A 9,819-nucleotide genomic window follows, 5' to 3' on the forward strand; every position below is an offset into this window, starting at 1 on the left:
GACAGACACTGTGGCATGTCGAACTGATGGGTGAGCAGGTTTTTTTGATGGCCTCTAGATTATGGTCTCTGGGGACTTTGCTATTCCTTGCATGGTGGGTGATGGAGGAGGCTCAAACACGAGGAAATCTGCAGATGCTGGAATTTCAGGCAACACACACAAAAAATGCTGGTGAACGCAGCAGGTCAGGCAGCATCTATAGGAAGAGATACAGTCAAAGGGTCCCGGCCTGAAATGTCGACTGTATCTCTTCCTATAGATGCTGCCTGGCCTGCTGCTTTCACCAGCATTTTTTGTGTGTGTTGATGGAGGAGTCTGTTGCTTTTTGCTGAGATAGGTGGGGGAAGGGGTGGAGGGTTGATGCTTTCACTGCTGCTTGTGCGTGAGAGGGGGCAAGGGGGGAGTTTGGGGTTCTAACTTTTTTTCCTGTCATTCATTCTTTGGGGTTTTTCTTCTGTTTTGTGGATGTCTGTGGAGAGTAAGAATTTCAGGTTGTATACTGCACACATTCTCTGATATTGTAGAGTCCTTGAAAGTGAGTCCATAGGGTGTGGAGTCAGTTCAGCATTGAGGTTAGTGAAATTATCCACACTGATTCAGGAGCCTGATGGTTAAAGGATAATAACTGTTCTTTAACCTGGTGGTGTGGGACATAAGGATATAACACACTTTTCATCTCTCTTCCCTCCGGATGAAGGCTCAGGAGCTTGAAGACTCATACGGCCAGATTTGGGAACAGCTTCTTTCCAACTGTGATAAGACTGCTGAACGGATCCTGACCCAGATCAGGGCCGTACCCTCCAAATATCTGGACCTGCCTCTCGGTTTTTTTGCACTACCTTACTTTGCATTGTTCTATTTTCTATTTATGATTTATAATTTAAATTTTTAATATTTACTATCGATTTGTAATCCAGGGAGCGGGAAGGGCAGAATCAAATATCGCTGTGATGATTGTACGCTCTATTATCAATTGTTTGGCGACAATAAAGTATGAAGTATAAAGTATATATATATCCCTACGAGGAGGTGTGAGTGTGTATGTGAGATTCCATATTTATGTGTACACAGATGTGTTTGTGTGTGAGTCAAGAGAAAGTGTGAATGTGTAAATACACTTGATTGCATGAGGTGTGTGTACTGTGACAGTATGAGTTATCAGCGTGAGCCTGTATGAAGAGGTAAGTACTTGTGTCTCAGCCTGTATGAGATAAAGGCAAGAGATTCTGCAGATGCTGGAAATCCAGAGTGAAACACACAAAATGCTGGAGGAGCTCAGTAGGGCAGGCCACATCTATGGCGAGGATTGAAGAGCCAGCGTTTCGGGATGAGACCCTTCATCTGAGTTTGTGAGACAACGTACAAGGTGGTGCGAGTGTGTGAGAGGCCATATCAGGAAGCATAAATACATGTTTGGGAGACTGTAGATGGAGGTATGTGTGTGTGTGTGTGTGTGTGTGTGTCATTGTGTATTTATGTGAGGCTGTGTGAGAGAGTGCATGTCTGTGTGTGGTGCCCCAACCGAAAACCTGAGACAGAGATTTCCACTGACTACCTTGCATGGCACTAATTCCTTGGCTACCTGCCATAAAATATATTTTTCCAAGGAAGTTTTTGCCTGCTGCCGGGCTGATTCGAGGGCTCCCCACCTCTTCTAGTCTCAATCCCCTGCTGCCCTCCACCCCTTTGCGGACTCCCTCTCGGCCCCGGCGCTGTCTACGTGTGCGCCTATGAAAAATAAACGCTACAACTTCATTAAAATAACAGACACCATCCAAGGGAGTAACAGGCCTACAATTCTATCTGGGTGATGTTATAGACCGCAATGGCAGCTTAGGAAAGAGCGTCCAAGTCCTTGGTCTAAACACCAGCCAGCACCCTCCCTCCCAGGTATTTACATTACAGAACAGAGCTTCACTGTGTGGTGTCAGCTCAGGGAAAGGTTGAGAAATCACACAACCTCCGCCCAATCAAGACCACTCCTGGGCTATGTTGGACTATGTCTGTTTCAGTAACCTGGCTGGATGGGTCAGATCTGAATTGTCTGCATCTGCATTTACCCCCTCAAACCTCTTCATACCCCTCTAGGTCCTTGGAATCTGACTTGTCAGAATGGTTTTTTTAGAGTTGTGGGTCCAGAGGATTGGTTTTGATCTATACCACAGGGCGATCTAGTATCGAAGACTTCGAGGTGGAGTGAGTGTGTGACAGATAAGAGTGACACATGAACAACCAAACACAGAAATTGGAGGTGCAATCTAGCAGAGACAGGAGCACGAATAGCTGTAGCATTAGAGTCACAGAAATCGGGACAATTAACCTTAAAGAGCAGGTAATGATGGGAATTCATCAGGATCCAGCAGGAGTCTGGGCTCAGTGGAATAAACCTTGGCAATGCTTCCCAGGTGGCACCTATTAAGGATTGTCAAATTATGTTAGGCAGGTAACAAACACAAGTATAGCCTATTGGACCAATGCCTACTGATAGGCCATCAATTTTGCTGCTTCAGTTAGAACTCAGGTATCTTGCACTCAATTGTAACACCGCTCGACTGAACTTGGCTCTGGACTGCAGTGACAGTCACTAACCTCGACAGGAGTCAGCTCATCTTGCAAGAATCTGGTACCAGTTGGAGATTTAGGTTGAAATTGCACGTGATATAGCAATGTCCATGTGATAAACACTCAGTGGTCACTTAGGTACAGGAAGTACCTGATAAGGTAGCTGCTGAGTTTATGGTTGTTGTCTTCTGCTGCTGGAGCTCATCCACTTCAACGTCCGACGTACTGTGCATCAGAGATGCTCTTCAGTACTCTCTCTGTGGGTTTGCACATTCTTCCTGTGACTGCGGGGTTTTCCCCCGGACGCTCTGGTTTCCTCCCACATCCTGCAGATGTGTTGCTTGGTTTATTGGTTACTGATAAGCATTCCTAATGAGTAGATAAGTCAGCAGCGATCTGATGGGCATGTGGGAGAGAACAGATTATAAGGAAGTAAGTGGGGGAATGGGATCGATGGGGATACTCGGAGACAGACTCAATGAGCCGAATGGCTTTCTTCTGTATTGTAAGGAAATACATAAAATTTCTACTTTATTAGGAACTGTACCTCCTGTATTTAATAAAGTTCCCCCAAGTGTATGTTTGTGGTCTTCCACTGCTGTAGCCCATCCACCTCAAGGTTCAACATGTTGTGCATTCAGAGATGCTCTTCTGCACGTCACTGTTGTAATGTGTGGTTATTTGAGTTGCTGTTGTCTTCCTGTCAGCTTGAATCACTCTGGCCATTCTCCTCTGACCTCTCATTAACAAGGCATTTTCACCCCCAGAACTGCTGCTCACTGGATGATTTTTGTTTCTCGCACCATTCTCTGTAAACTCTAGAGACAATTGTGCATGAAAATTCCAGGAAATCAACAGATCCTGAGATACTAAAACCAAGAAACATTCCACCAGCAAAATCATTTAGCCCACATTTGTTCCCCATTTTGACGTTTGGTCTGAACAACAACTAAACCTCTTGACCATGTTTGCCTGCTTTTATGCACTGAGTTGCTGCCACATGAAGCAACTGAATGTATTCTGCTTCCAAATTTTTTCAAATTATTTCAATAGAGTCAAATTTTAGGCAGACATTTGCAGCACTCGAGAGAAAGGAGACTGGACTCTAGGACCTGCAGAAAATGAAGCTGTCGTGCCGTGAAATGGGACTGGGATTAAAGTAGGTCAGATAGATATTTAAACTCAAGAATGGTACATTACCCATCTATGTGACTAGAAGTTTTATCTGAATTAAGAAGTTGAAAGTACAAGTATTGCAAGCGGTTTTAGGCCCCTTATCTAAGAAAGCATGTGCTGGCATTGGAGAGAGTCCAGAGGCGGTTCACGACAATAATTCCGGGTATGAAAGGGTTAATGTGTGAGGAGCATTTGATGCCTCTGGACCTGTACTCTCTGGAGTTTAGAAGAATGAGGGGGAATCTTATTGAAACTTACCAAATATTGAAAGGCTCAGGTAGAGTGGATGTAGAGAGGATGTTTCCTGTAGTAGGGGAGACTAGGACCAGAAGGCACAGCCTCAGAATAGAGTGACATATCTTCACAACAGAGATGAGGAGGAATTTCATTAGCCAGAGGATGGTGAATCTGTCACAGACAGCCAAGTCACTAGGTATATTTAAAACAGAAGCTGATAGGTTCTTGATTAGTAAGGGTGTCAAAAGTTACGAGGAGAAGGAGGTGAATGGGGCTTAGAGGGATAATAAATCAGCCATGATGGAATGGCAGAGCAGACTTGATAACCTGAATTCTGCTCCTAGGTCTTATGGTCTTGCCCGAGCAGAAAAATCCATTTTAGATGTGCTGCGTTCTAACAAGACACAATAAACCTGTGGTGTTCTTTCTGGCTGCAAAGATGGTTTGTTGCTCCTGAAAACATCTCAGTCAGGAAGCAAGGGCTTCCCAAAAATCCTCCAGCCTTTGCTTCGCTCTCTGTTTCAGGATATATTAACCCACATCTAATGGAAGAGGTGGTTGTCCCTCGGGGTCCAAGGAAGACTGAACATTGTGCAGTCATCTGTGGATACGCATGTGGCTTCGGAGGCCGAAGGACAAAGCACACACGTGGTTGCAGGTTGGACATGGAATGGCGGTTGTTAGAACAGGTGCATACACAGCTTTGTGGTGTCGGTCTCGTGCCGCTGCAAGGCGCTGATTTCGGTCATCCTCAAAGTCAGATACAGCTTTTCTAATCAGGGCGCGCCACGCAGCCCTGTCGGCTGCGGACTCCCCGGGTTGTCGAGGCTGGAGGTCTGCCCATTTGATGTACGATTTCAGATTGTCTTTGAATCTTTTTTTGGGGTGGCCTTGATTGCGACTGCCATGCTCAGGCTCACCGTAGAGCAGCTGCCTGGGGATTCTTGTTTCACCCATGTGGATTACATGGGCAGTCCAGCGTAGCAGGGCCTGGAGGATCCTTGCCTCAATGCTTGTGCTGTTGGCTCTGTCAAGTACTTCCTGGTTGGTGAACATTCTATAGAACAACACGAGTTCTCTCATCTATGTAATAAGGTATTTATACCTGTTTATCACCAGACAATGGAAAGCATTCCATTACTTTTACCTCAATTTGCTGAGCATAGAGTCTCACAGCACAGAATGCAGACATTTCGTCCACTGTATCTATGCCAACACTTTAATAGTGTTACCACACACTTCCAACCCCTCTGTTCTTTCTGTGCAACTCTTCTAATTTCCCATTCAAGTACTTATCCAATCCTTTTCGAAAGTTCCTGTTAAATCTACTTCTACCTCCCCTGTTAAGGCAGCAAGTTCCAGATTTCAGCAACTCACTGGGACAAAAAAGAAATCTTTTCATCTCTCCCACCCCATCAGTATCTTTGCCAGATGCCTTCAAATACTCCATATTTTGTTTGTTTGGAGTCTTCACTGTGCATCCTGCCGGCCTTATTCCCAAAGGAATATGCAAATATGTGTTTCCCTGCCGCTCCTGTAGACTCCTTCTCTTGCTGGACTGGATTTAAGTGCTCAGGAGCATGTTTTTTTTTTAAACTGGTGAAGATAATTTAAATTTGAGTTGCCAAGCTGGCATTTTATCTAAGCTTTTTTTGCAGAAAGGCGGCCTTGCATTTCTAAAACACCTGAAAATTGAAAGACTGCAGATGGAGAAAATCTGAACTAAAAAAAACAAAATGGTGGAAACACTCAACAAATTTTACCTGAAGTTCTACCTCTGTTTCTCTCTCCAAAGATCTGCTGTGCATTTCCAGTAGTTTTCATTTTCATTTTTAAAGCATCTGCTCTGTTTCAGTCAAAGCAATTTACAAATTCATCTTGAGGTCTCCATTGGTAAGGGTCGCCCATGGATATTGCATCTCAGCTCTCTATGTGACAGGCAAACCAGGGAAGTATGACATGTAGAGCAAGTTTTGGGTTCATAGCAGACTCCCCCCTCTCCATGCAGCTGATGAATCCAAAGGAACAGCAGACACCGATGCAGTTTGGCACCATCAGTGTCACAGGAGTTGCCAGTCAGTGTTGAACTCAACACAAAACTGCCTTAGGACTCCACCATCGAATTTTTCTTCAGGGTTTACTCCCAAAGCCTTCCCCATGAGTGGGTATAGCCACAAGGCAGTGGAGGTTTGAGATCAGAATTTTCCTTCTTCTAAATGAGCTACCAACTGTTGCTGACGAGCCCCATCTACCCGAAAGGTTCTGAGGCACCGGTGACCTGCCTTTGTGCCTTCTCCTGTCAGACTCTACTTTAAAAACCGTTTCAATAGCTTTAAAGTGCTTGAGAACATCCTGAGGTTCCAAAAGAGCCAACAAAATATAATTTGAAAAAGGTATTTATACCATCTTTTGATTATCCTATTTTGCATTGGTTACATTGAGAAATAATATGGGATTAAAATGATTTCAAAACACAATTTGGCTCCAAAAGATGAAGGTGAAAAGTAAAGAAATTTATTGCTAATTATAAACATTGAGTCAAAAATATAGTCTTGATCAACATTGATTTCCCTCCCATCTTAGACCTGTTTCAGACTGCTGCAGACTAAATAAACGCGAGGCTTTGGGAAGGGGTAGGAGAAACCAATGGAACATTGTACTAGAGGAAGGAATTTACGTGCAACACTTATAAATCAGTGGTCAGGGCTTAGCTAGAGCGTTGCCACAATTCTGGGCCCCATGTGTTTTCTTTTCCTCAGATGGATGTAAAAGGCCTTGGAAATTTACAGAACAGTCCCAAGGCATTTAGCCCTGCCGTGACTGGAGAAGCTGGGGCTGTCATCCAGAGCTGATATCAGAGCTGTTCAAAATTACAAAGGGTTCTCATAAGAGTAAATGGGGAGAGATTGACTCCAGCCATGGAAGGGTTGTTAGCCAGACAGCAAAGTTTTAGAGTGATGGAAATGATAATAGAGTGGATTCCAGTTAACTGGGACACATCTGAACCAGTACATTTTGGCCCAATTAAGTGGCTGCCCAATTTGCCGAAGTTTCATGGAAATAGTTAAAAAGGTATAAAAAGGACCAACTAACAAATTATGTTTTTAAATAAAATACGGAACAAATTAGAACACTACCAATAGAACTCAGTACTATAAGAGCATGTACTAGTTTCTAATAGTTATCGACGGAGGTTTTCATGCAGTGTACGCAATGAACCAAATCAGTGCAGATACCGAGTGCAGATAATAGACTGCCTTCATACGATGCTATCGATGATTTGTATCCTTCAAATCTTCATTCTCATTGTAACATTCAAGATGATGATCGATACCTTCAAATTCTTCATAGTTCCTAACTTGTCGAAGTAGTGAAATCATTTCATTTTCACTCCCGGATGTTTCTGGCATCTCCAAGTTTGAAGGCTTTAAACCACAGTGAGCAAAACAGTTTGGAATTGTCTTACTGCTATTTCTCGCCGACTATCAATGAAAAAAAAATCACTGCTTTTTGAATACAAAAACTGATGCTATTTCAAAGTTGCTTGCTCTAGGCATGGTGTAGTGTCTAATGGTTACAAAAGTGTGCACAACTTATGCTGGTTAGAAACTTCGTCAATGTTCTCCTGCCCCAATTAAGCATTAGTGTCCCAGATAAATGAAGGGAATCCTGGCAATTTTTTTGATTAGATTTTGTTCTTTTAAGGGTTGTCCCAAATAAGTGGCTGCCCTGATTAACCGATGGCCCAATTAACTATGTTATTTTGAGCAACATACACAAAATGCTGGAGGAACTCAGCAAGTTAGAGAGCAACTATGGAGAGCAATAAACGGTCAATGTTTTGGGCTGAGGCACTGCATCGGGATGGAAAACGAAGGGGACAGAAGTTAGAATAAGCAGGTGGGGTGGGAGGGGAAGGAGCATAAGCTGGCAGGTGATAGAAGAGACGAGGTGAGAGGGAAGGTGGGTGGAGGGAGGATGAAGTGAGAAGCTGGAGGTGATAGGTGCAGGAGGCAAAGGGCTGTAGAAGGTTGTACAGAAGGACATTCTGCCTATTAAAGTGGACAAAGTATTGTAGGAACTCAGCAGGTCAGGAAGCATCTATGGAAAGGAATAACCAGTTGTTGTTTTGCGGCAAAGCCCTGCATCAGTCAAATTTCAAGGTTTTATACTGCATGCATACTTTGATAATAAATGTACCTTGAACACTGAACTTTGAACCTTGTGATCTGGAGCAATGAAAGCTCTAACAGGAAACTGAATAAATTGATGTGGAGGGGAGAGGGAATTGACAAGACTCTGGGTTAAAGGCTAGGCAGGTATTGTCGGAGTGTAAGTGCTGAAAGAGAGAAAAAAAACTTATGGCTGACTGAATGGAAAGGCCTCCTTTAAGTTTGAGACTTTGAAGCATTTAGGAAAGTAAGTGTCACAATGGCCTTCACTGCAAGGAGCTTGAAGCACAAGAAAGATTTTTGCCTCAGCTGAGCAGGGTTTGATGATATTACACCTGGAGTACCTCATGGAGCTTCAGTCATTGTTTCTGAAGTAGGTCTCATTGACTGTGCAACTGGTGCAGTGTGAAATCACTTGATTTCTGGAGGGGTGGGATGTTTGTGGGGAGAAGCGATCTTTCAGGGAAAAATTGAGCAAGGCTGCCTGGTACTGATTGGAGTTGGAAAGAACAAGAAGGGATGCTAAATGAAATATACCACATTTTGAAAGGAATTGTCTCCTCAGGCTGGAAGACCTAAAACTAATGCCATGGTCTCATCTAAGGGGTAGAGGTGAGGAGAAAACCCTTTCCTCCAGATAATTGTAAGCCCTTAGAATTCTCTACCCAGGAGCATTTGGATGTTCAGTGATTGGCACATTCAATACCAGGATTAAAAGATATTTGGACACCAAAGGTAATCAGAAGATCAGGGAAGAATTTGGCCCTGAGACACAGGATATGTGGGAAAGTGGGACAGGTGCAGAAATATCGAATACTAGAGGGCATAGCTTTAAGGTGAGGGGCTGAAGTTTAAAGGGAATGTGCAAGACAAATTTTTGTTTTTACACAGCAAGTAGTAGGTGCCTGGAACCCATTGCCAGGGTGATAGCGGAACAGATATACCAGCAATGCTCAAGAGGCACATGAATATGGAGGGAAATGCCTCACGTACAGGCCAAAGATTAGGTTAATTTGGAATCATGTTCGGCTCAGGCATCATGAGCCAAAATGCTTTTTCCAGTTCTATATAGATAGGTATACTTGCTATGTTGGACATGGTGGGCTATTTCTATGTTCTAAGACTATATAAGCTACAAACAATTTTGCCCAGTAGACCACCCTGATGTTTATAGTCTACTGGATTTTCCATGGACTTTCTTTGCTCAAAGCTATCACTGTAACCCTCCTTTTCCTTCATTGGATAATGTTACTGATAAGTTTTCAGACTATAAGGTAACCAGAGAATGTGAAGGACGAAAGTAAAGGCATGTTTGAAACGACTCATGATCTTATCATAGAGCAGGTTCAGAGCTGAATTCCAATCCTGCTCCTAATTATCCTGCAAAAATTGGTGTCAAATGATGCCTGTATGAAGGTCAGAGATGACTTAGGACTGTGGTGTCTAGTCCAACCTCCAAGAGGACCACAAGCTTGTCGGAGGGTTTCGAGGCTTGCGCCCCTCAATGACCTAGAGAGCTGTTTTGGTTCAGGGCCTTATGCTTTGGCTTTTGGTAGGGTCACCCATGCCACATAGTTCAAAGGGTAAAGGCCAAACTAAGAGTGGTCCAGATTCAGGGGTTCAGCTCAGGGCTAACAGCCCTGCCTGGTGAAACAAAACTGTTATTGAAACA

The sequence above is a fragment of the Mobula hypostoma genome, chromosome 11 (genome assembly GCF_963921235.1).
Source record: "Mobula hypostoma chromosome 11, sMobHyp1.1, whole genome shotgun sequence".
In the NCBI taxonomy this organism is placed as follows: Eukaryota; Metazoa; Chordata; class Chondrichthyes; order Myliobatiformes; family Myliobatidae; genus Mobula; species Mobula hypostoma.